Source organism: Mercenaria mercenaria, chromosome 11 (genome assembly GCF_021730395.1).
Source record: "Mercenaria mercenaria strain notata chromosome 11, MADL_Memer_1, whole genome shotgun sequence".
NCBI classification, from domain to species: Eukaryota; Metazoa; Mollusca; class Bivalvia; order Venerida; family Veneridae; genus Mercenaria; species Mercenaria mercenaria.
Genome location: NC_069371.1, coordinates 23,406,141 through 23,416,530, shown reverse-complemented (window position 1 = coordinate 23,416,530; position 10,390 = coordinate 23,406,141). Strand labels below are relative to the sequence as shown.

The 10,390-nt window shown below is 33.2% G+C and overlaps 1 long non-coding RNA gene across 2 annotated transcripts; it reads left to right on the top strand.

Annotated features, from left to right (window-relative positions):
• The first annotated feature begins 788 nt into the window (after nucleotides 1–788).
• Nucleotides 789–9,503, top strand: LOC123565666 (uncharacterized). 2 transcript variants are annotated; one of them, XR_008366303.1, is made up of 6 exons: nucleotides 789–924; nucleotides 3,762–3,867; nucleotides 4,535–4,612; nucleotides 5,093–5,204; nucleotides 6,044–6,148; nucleotides 9,418–9,503. It is a non-coding gene; the product is annotated as an uncharacterized LOC123565666 (long non-coding RNA). The 2 variants fall into 2 exon arrangements; XR_008366302.1 differs by lacking the exons at nucleotides 789–924; nucleotides 3,762–3,867 and having other exon boundaries at nucleotides 4,031–4,612.
• The last annotated feature ends 887 nt before the right edge of the window (nucleotides 9,504–10,390 follow it).

Below are 10,390 nucleotides of genomic sequence, written 5' to 3'. Positions count from 1 at the left end.
CTTTTTATACTTATAAAAATAAATTCAGTTAAAGTTTTTCGTGTGAGTACATATCTCTGTAACTAATAACGATATTTAATTGAAACTTCACACATGTCTTCAATGCCATTAGATTTATGTAAGGCCACTGACTATGTTTTATAACTCTGACCTACATTTTAGCAGAATTTTACCCTTTTTGTACTTAGAAAATTGAGGTTAAAGTTTTGCATGCAAGTACATATCTCTGTAACTACAAAAGATACTTAGTATCGCGATATTTACATACTGATGAGAGTATGTTCCAATATCCACCAATTTTATGACAAGATTATTTTTAATGCAGCTTTCAAAAGAAAATACTGGAAAAGCAAATAGTATCATATCCTCGCTTTTAACTTAGTGCCTAATCAAATTATATTGGTATTGAACGCATACAAGAACGTAGTCTAATGCTGTAGATTCTAATTTATCTATAAATCTTTCTTCTCCACTTCCTTACAACATGCTTTTTGGTTGATCTCTACTACAAAACAAACGGGAAACGATCCTACCGATCCTTCTACGGTAACATGCGATGTACAGATTGAGATTTATACTAAGTCTATCGAATTAAAAAATGTGTACTTCCGGCGCGTGCACAGAGCGTCTGAAAATGGACTTTTTTGGAAGAATACGCTTCTTTCCTTGTGCCGAATACGTGTCCACATAACTTGTCTGAACCGCAATGTCTTGCTCATTATTACAAATATGGGCAGTGTTGTTTTTTATTTTAAATTCTTCCTTTAAGTTGATAGAGAACCGATCCTGGGCGAAACTACGAAAATCGAAATCGACCCCTCTACGGTAACATGCGATATACCGAATGAGACATTTACTATCGACTTGAAAATTGTGTACCACGGTCCTTGCCATCATCAGACAGTTCTTTTCAAATGTTACGAGGTGAGTTGAAGTCCGATCGATTCCCGATTGAGGCAGTGCTTTGTTTTCATATTATCGTGACATGGTTGTTTTCATTTTTAAAGGTCCAGTAACACTTATTAATAACTTACAAAAGATTAGTTTTTGTTGATACATTTTAGTTTTTTTTAAACTACTTTACTCTAACACATGTTACAATATTTTTTGTGTGACATTTTAGTTGTTTCTACACGGAAAACAGTAAATAGAAGACATTTCTCTCTCTTTTTTTGCAATATCATTGAACAAAATTACTATGCTATATTTCTGTTGTATAATTTCAACTTAAAAAACAACACTACAATTATTTTCTCCGCCGATTTCGTCGGAAAGATTAATTTCTTGTTAAAAATAAATGCTACTTGTGATCATTACATGACCTTTAAACTATCTATTACTATAACTCCAAAATGGACTGCTTAACTTTCATTGATTCAAATGCTATACTTAAATTTCAAGTGTGTTAAATTTCCTTAGCATTTCATTCAAAATACATTTTAAGTAATACATCAAATGTACTTTTTCCTGGAGCAATCTGTTATTCTCGTGCAATGAAACACATTAACAAATAAACTGACCTAATGTTCATCTCAATGTCAAAAGCTGACCATGGAGAAGGGTGCTGGTAATATGATAGGGCTATTTAAGCCAATCTACAGATGCTATCTGTAACTCTCTGGAATTCCATGTTGTTATAACTTCGGGCAGCCTGGAAAACCTGGGATGGGCTCGTGGGATGGGCTCATGGGATGGGATGGGCTGGGCTGAAGGTCATGGGATCGTGGGCCCAATGTCAAAGAAATATACAGTAAGGAACATTAATTAAAAGTTCAACTGATCAATTAAGAGGTCAGCTAAGGATAACAGGGACACAACCTGTAATTACAATTCCCAGAGTGAGTATATTCACTGCCAAGAAGTGAAATGAATAAAAAAATACAAATACTTAGTCCTCTTCCTTGTTAGAATGTACTTCTACGGTTCCGATGCAAGTAATAAAGAATTAATGGACAGTATTTTTTATCATAAGTAAAGCAAAAAAAAAAAAGTAATTATTTGGAACAAAATATATTCATTTATTGTTCACTTTGTGTGAATGTTAACATCAAAATTTATTTATTTTATCTATATTCAATAAATTCAAAATTGACAAATGTTAGAGAATCCCCTTTTTCGTATATTATACATGTAATATGTCTGATATATCTACATTCATTTTTATAATCTTTTTATATTGAAATTTGTTAATTAATGTTTACTTTTTATTTTCAGTAACCTCTTTTGTTCCGAGAATTGAATTATTTCCATCGTCGTATTTTCTCTCAAAAATGATTTTTATTTCCTAATAAATTACTATTACAGAAACTCAGTGTAGGTTCATTCTCTGACTCGGGTTAGAAGTCAACTGCTGAATTCGTCATTTTTCTCCCTGCGACATATATATAATTCTAACATCATTATTACAAATTGTTTATTATTTTTATATTCAGATATATTTTTTACTACGTAAGTCTATTGTTATTTCATTTATATATCATTTATAAATATGTATGCAAGAATGATATTCTGCGTGTTTTTTATTTTTCATCATTTAATTTATTACTTTAAGATTATTACTGTTTTATTTAGTGTACTACTGACTGGATCAAGAGAACTTATTAAGAATAATAATGATAACAATAATAGGAAAATGTAATAACAGTTACTGTTATTTGCCAAGAAAACATTATCTCCTTTTGTTACTCTCGGCCAGATCCGTATTGGCACCATGGCATGAATTCCCAGGAGTATCATTTATTCTGTAGAGAACTGTTTCACCTTAAGAAACCTGTGAGAATCTGAGAAAGTTTTGGGGTCAAATGGGTTCAGCCCATGTCCTTGAGCCCATCCCATCCCATCCCATCCCACGAGCCCATCCCATGATCCCATCCCAGGTTTTCCAGGATCCCATAACTTCGCGCTCTGATCAGAAATTCTGTGAGAAATTGAAAGTTTCAGACATTTTAGTATGAGTAGTAGCCTGGCTCCCTGGCTACATGGTTATTTTTTATATAAATACTGCAAGCAAAGTAAGACAATCTTAAGCCTCTAAAATAGCACAATTTTATCTGATGGCTGAACCATACCTATGTTTGGAGCCAGGGGCAATAAAAAAATGTCAATGTAGAAACAAACTGCTGGAATTACTTCCCTCTTAATGAATAAACATATATATGTAAATAAGAACAAACATGCTCCCGGGAGCCAGTCTATAGGAGTAGCTACATTTTAGCCGTCCTGGGACAAAGTGAGTTCTAACCGGTCATAAATCATGTCAATTAAAGAGTATTTATGTACACAAACCTGGGAAACACGGCAAGGTTGACAATACCGTTGCTTCTTTGGTCAATATCTTGAAATTTACAGCCTGCTTCCGGCGATAATTTAGGATCAAAGTTACACACTTATATGGATTAATGGAAATAAGTAACGCGCACTCAAACTTCAACGTAATAGTGTGAATTGAAATAATTTGGATACAAGGTGAGATATAAAAATGTTAAAAATTAATGTAATTTTTCTAAAATATTTGGAGTTTGAAATGTTATTGTATTACACTAAAATTCGTTTTATTTTGTGTCGTGCAACTGTGAATTAACGTCATTCAAATCTGGTTAGTATAAAAGCAAATCAATTTAATTTTTGTTGAACAGGTATTAGGACATATTTATTTATTCAGTATTCTAGAATTTCCCTGTAATGTAAGTCCATTGTACCACTATAATTAATACATGTATTCTGTAGAGAAGTTTGACAATACTGTATATTATGTTGTCTAGGTTTTCAAAATCAGAAACGAAGCAAGAAGAACTTTTCTGAGGCTTAAGTGTTGAAGTTCAGTTATGATTGTCATGCCCTAGGATATGCTAATGGATTGATGGAGAAGTATATTGATTCTGTTTCATTGCATTTTTTTTAGAAAAGTTTACAAATATTTCATTTTCTACAGATTTTTATGACATGTGTTTAATGAGTAAATTTAGTAGTTCTGAAACTTACTAATTCTCACTTCTTACATTTTTTTTATTTCTGGTTTTGAACAATTATACCTGAAGCGATTACTTTACTAAATACACAAATTATTAATACTTATCACAAAAAGACCTAACTTCATTTCCAGTGCATAAATCAGCCAGTGCGTTTCCCACACATTTTTACTTGAGTCTGAAAATTATTTAATATTACATGGTCAATTATTTTTTCTGCGAAATACGTATTTTTCAAATTTGTTATTTGCAGTCTGCAATGTATATTTGTTTGAGTTTTTTTGCCGTTTTCAACCGTATTTCATATATGTAGAACTTCACATATAAGTTAATCTCATTTTTAAACTTTCCTAGTCAAGTTTCTGTTTGAAAAAAAAATCTAAAAATGAAAAATTACAGAAGAGACTATCGAATTCTTTTTTCCCGGCCCGCCACTTTGTAGACATTTAATTGATTATTCTGCATGGCTGCATTTGTTCAAATAGGAAATTTTGCGCCAATGTCTGTTTTCCGTTTATTTTTTAAAAGGTTGCGCGTTTTTTTTTTACTTTTTTTCTTTCTTTCAGGAACGTCTGGATTCAGAAACAGAAAGTAACTTGGTAGATATGTACTCATTTAAAGCAAGTGAAGTGAAACCCTTGAAAGTACGTAAAATATGTTATATATCTTTATTTATTTATTTTTTAAATAGTTGGAATGTTTGGACAAAGATTATATAATTACATAATACTTTAAGTTTGTACCTCGGCGTGTAAACAGATTTTCACTAAATTTACATTTTTTTTTTTTTTTTTTTTGCTTTTCTGACAAAATGTATTTTACCTGTCAATAAAGACCACTTAAACAGGTTAGACTGTATTTTCAAATTCTCATGAGTGAAATTTACATTTCTTTTTAGAGTATTTAATTAGTAGAAGTGCACCATATGACATAAGACCTTTTTTTTTTTTTTGATAATTCAAAGAAAATTCTATAGCACAACTGACATACTTAATATTTGTTTAGCAATGCATGTAAATTTAACGAAAACGTCAGTATTTAAAATATCGGTATGTTTATATATGCACTCCTAAGAAGTGCTGATTTTCATACGTGTATAGTGTGTATTTTTATATTGTTTTTAGAGTACGAACAACTAAACCAAGAACTAGGATACACATCATGGGATATTGACGTCAATGGAAACAAAATGTGTGTACTAGTTGATCGCAGGAATATTAATGAAAAAATTTAAAGGTATGGATATAACGATAGTTGATTCTATTACATTATTACAACTTGTTACAACATATATTTCAATATCATGAAACCCTAATTCATAATGATATTGTATGAACATTTGATTAGATTTGTCTAGATACGAGAGGATAATGAAAGCAGTTTAAAGGGATAAAACAAGTTAAAAAAGTAGAGGTTAATTTATGTTAGAAATTGAAAGAAAAGAAAAAAAAAAAGAATGACTAGAATGTTGAATTAAAATCTAACAACTCACAATGAACTTACTACAACTTTTAAGCGAATTCAAATGCCAGATACTTTTAATATAATTTTCTTTTAAATAAGATATTTCTTATCTTAATTCACCTTGAAATAAGTAGTTAATTTGTTTTTCAATGTAATTTCGATAACAGGATTAGGTACGCTTATTGGGAATGGACATTATGTTTGATGCATTCCTTGTTGTAATATCTGGTTTTAATTATGGAGAGCTTATAAAGGCAGAAAAAATAAGAGGTGATCAAAATTGTAAACATTAATGCAACATTAATTAGTGATATGTAATATGGATACTGTTTCCGCTAACCGCCCCCACCCCCGTCCGTCTTATAACTTGATCTAAATGTTTTGCAGTTACCTGGCCTTGTTCCGTAGGTAGAGCGCAGATTCAGGATAAGCAGGGTAGTCCGTTCGATCCCAAGGTGAGAGGGGTATATGTTCATCGGAGTAATTTGATAAAAGACAGTAGGGTTCGAAAATGTGAAATCTGTCTCCTGCAGCTCTATATAGATCGGAAACTATATCTTTTAGTTGTTAATAGTAACCTTAGAACAAATGTTACATAAATGTATTTACAGACATTCAGTGATGGGGATGAAGTGGAGGCCTTATCGATAAATAAAGAGTCCGCAGTTCAGGAAATGGTACAGCGCTGAGAGTATTTTGGAAGTTAAGAAAGGCTGGTAATTGTTATTGCATTAATTCATTTCTTATTGCTTGAATCTGTGAAATGTCCGCATTTTTTAATAAAAAATGCTGTAATAAATTTAGGATGACAGAAATGTGAAGTCTGCCCGGGTCTCGAACCTGAGCTGACCGGCTGCCTGACACATACTCTCTTTAACGTGACCAAGTCCGTACCTCGACACCCCCCCCCCCCCCCCCCCCCCCCCCCCCCCTCCACGCAAACAAATTGTAAATTCGTCCTCGAATTCCAAAAGTACACAATAATGCAAACGTTGCAAGACTGTCCAAGCAAGCATGCTAAAGACCCACTTTCTGAGCAAATTGTCAAAAAGTATGCGTTCAGTTAGGGACTCGAACTTTGGACCTTTCCATTACACAGAGAGAGTGCTCTACCGACTGGGCTAACTTGCTGCTTAACACATATTCTCTCTAAATGTAACGTAACGTAACGTAAAGTAAATCCGTACCGAGAAAATGATATTTCACCGATATTTTATTACATTCTTGCATAAAAACTACTTTTTTCGCTGGATCCGCCCATGTATAAACGGGAGAAAAATCGTGTGCAAACAAGGCAATTCACGTGCTGTTAATACATGATTTTTATTTTTGAAATGCTTTGCCAGGGATATATGTATGTATTTTTGCGCACACTGATATTTGACATCTGCGTCTTGTTTCTTCCAGAACAACCTCTTCCTGTAGCATTATAGATTACAATGTAATCCATAGTATGTTTAACTGTATCTGTTTCCAGCCCCAAACGTACTGTCCCCATCAATGTACGCACTAGCTTCTCTTAGAGTTCACTCCCTGTACAAAGCGTCTGTTCAGTTATTGTAAATGACTGTGAATAAATAAGTATCGCGTGTAAATTGTGCTATTGTTCGTTTATAGATATTATATTTATGATTTTGTTAAGTATCAGTCGGTATGTTTTTATCTAATTTCTCGAAGAATTTATATAAACAGCTTGGAAACTTGACAGTACGTTCGTACTCATCCGTACTCCAACTGCATGTCCGTACTCAATATAACTCGAATGTAAAGTAATTTTTCTTGAAATTGTGATCGAGTCCACCAAACTGTGAACTGATGTGAACAATTATTGGTAATTTTATGTATGTAACGATGAGAGATAAAAAAAATCGCTTAAAAACCTTAAGGATGTGCTTTTGATAGTGTTGTTTATTTCCGTGCCCTGGATACGGATATTTAAAACATGTTTACCGTTTCCAAGAACAACACTAATAGAGCTAAAACCTGACTTTCGTCGGAAGCCATCACAGGTAATGTAAATGGCCACAGATCTGTCGTAAATGATGTAGAAAGACGTTTTCGTGCAAAAATAAGCGTGAAATTTGATCTTTTATTAAATTGTGGCCTCTTTTTTTAACAGGTGTGTCCATTTTTATCTGAGCTTTTGGGCCAAAAAGGATCATTTTTATCTCTGTAATGTTAGAGAATGATCAAAATTATTAGACCTTATTTCTACTTTTTACGGAATGAATCGTATTTCAACTTCCAAGTCAAATCAAATGCAGATAACTGAAATTTTCACGAAAAAATGCAATCTGACGACGACAGGGACTGAGTCTGGGCATATAAATCGACAGGGGGTGACCTCAGTAAACTGTCCATATCTTTCTTAAAACTGAACATTTCTTGATGAAACTTTGTAAGACATTTGGTATTGGATCGTGTTTCACAGTATCACTGTAAAATTGGAAAACGTGATACGAAACATTCATCTATAGGTCAGAGACCACCAATTCAAAAAAGTACAGGGAACTTACTGGGAATGAGGTAAGCGTATACCTGGGAATAAGGTAACGTCTGTGCGTTCTGATTGGTCAGTCATGTAAACAAACCCAGGAAGTGATTTTTTTTTCAAAATTGATATTTTTTTCAGAGCATTTACAGTATTTTATTATACATTTTGACAAAATTTGCTACATTTTATGTGTATTGAAAATTGTGAATTTCTCCCGCCATGTCAATGATGTAAACAGGGGGTCATCTCATTCACACGAAAATTACTTAAATAAAGTATCACTATTCATATGTTTTTCGTCCGATATTTTGGTAGAACTAAGATAGTTCTTGAAAAACTTGTAATTAGATATACATGTTTCGATGTATGGAAGGCCGTACACGCCATAATGTTACAATGTAAGTCTATGGGAAAATAATTGGTGGTCTCTAACCTATAATAGAGCTAAAACCTGACTTTCGTCGGAAGCCATCACAGGTAATGTAAATGGCCACAAATCTGTCGTAAACGTCTGTGCGTTCTGATTGGTCAGTCATGTAAACAAACCCAGGAAGTGATTTTTTTTTCAAAATTGATATTTTTTCACTGCATTTACAGTATTTTATTATACATTTTGACAAAATTTGCTACATTTTATGTGTATTGAAAAAAAGTTTTATCAAACGAATTTCTCCCGCCATGTCAATGATGTAAACAGGGGGTCATCTCATTCACACGAAAATTACTTAAATAAAGTATCACTATTCATATGTTTTTCGTCCGATATTTTGGTAGAACTAAGATAGTTCTTGAAAAACTTGTAATTAGATATACATGTTTCGATGTATGGAAGGCCGTACACGCCATAATGTTACAATGTAAGTCTATGGGAAAATAATTGGTGGTCTCTACCTATAGGAATGGTAAATAAAAATGTACCGGAATCGTCAAGTCATCACATATGAAAACAATACATTAATCGTCGTGAAATATTTTTGTGCGAGAATAGCGACAATACACGTTTGTTTTGTGTATTAACGTCTGCAGAAGCCCTTGGGATATGTTTGTGACTTCGACCTTCGGTCTCGGTCACAAACAATCCCGCGGTCTTCTGCAGACGTTAATACACAAAGAAAACGTGTATTATCCCTACAAAAATATATCTAGAATATTTGTTAATCGTGTCATATTTTCCATAGGAAACTACTAAGATTTTTTTTCAATTAAGCTTGGTCAGCACGATTGATAGATCATACTTCCTATAATCATGCCGATTCTGTCCAGGCTGTACTATATTAAACTAATACTTTCATGACTATTTTAAAATTGTTTCTTGTAAAGAATGTGCTTATCATTTACGGAGAAAACCAACGCCGTTTTGTTTAACATAGTTATTGTTGAAAAAAGTGGTTTATACACAAACACAAACACAAACAAACAAACAAACAAACACGGGTTGTCATTTTATCTTCATTCTTTATATTTTACAATAAAACAGCATTATTTTTTCAGGTGAAATGTATAAAGTGAGATTTCATGAAGATGGGTCCTAGTAAGTCCGGAATATGGCTCGTATTTGAAGAAAAATTGTGATTGAGTGTAAAAGCAATTTACATGAAATATAGTTTGAGCTTTTAATCAAAATGTTGTTCTTTCTTTATATACAACGGATGTTTTTTGTAGTGCAAGTTAGCATAACCTTACAAAGAGATACAGGCAAACCTGTGTTAAAGACCACCTCTGAACAGAGGCCACCTGACTCTAAAGACCACATGTTTTGTTTCCAGTTTTAACATTTATTTAGCCTGTGACACCTCCAAATAAAGACCACATTTCGGCTCTACCTAGGCTCGTCTTTATAGACAGGTTTGAAAGTATATGTAAAAGTACACTAGAAGTTTTATCCAGCATTAGCGCAGTGACTGACATATAAATGTTGTCCTGTCCGTCTGTCTGTCTGTATGTCACAAAGTTTAAATGTGCATATCATGTGAAACAGCAATGCAGATTCACACCAATTCATTGTCTTGTGATCAGAGTTTTATAATACTTTATATTTTAATGGGCCCGCTTTTACCAAGCTTTACATGACTGGCCAGTGCCTATAATTTTCACTGAGTTATGGCCCTTAATTTGTCATATCTTACCCCGTATTGGCAAACTCATTTCAAGCGATATCTATATACTGGTACGTGTTTATACCAAGCTGCGAAATCTTTATATTCATGTAGTTATCATGTACATTTTGTCGCTGCTGAAGTAAATTTGTAATAAACAGACACTTTCATTTAATAATTTAAATTTATCCACAATTCAAGTGTAGACCTGTACCACTGAAAAGCATTCGGCGTGATATAACTGTTGAAAAGCAGAGAGGGGCACGCGAAGTCTTACTCCACCAAAAAAAGCTGAAAAATCGCCACATGAACTAAATTTCTGCGATGTGACCAAACGAAGAATTAACTGGAAAAAAAACCAACAGAAA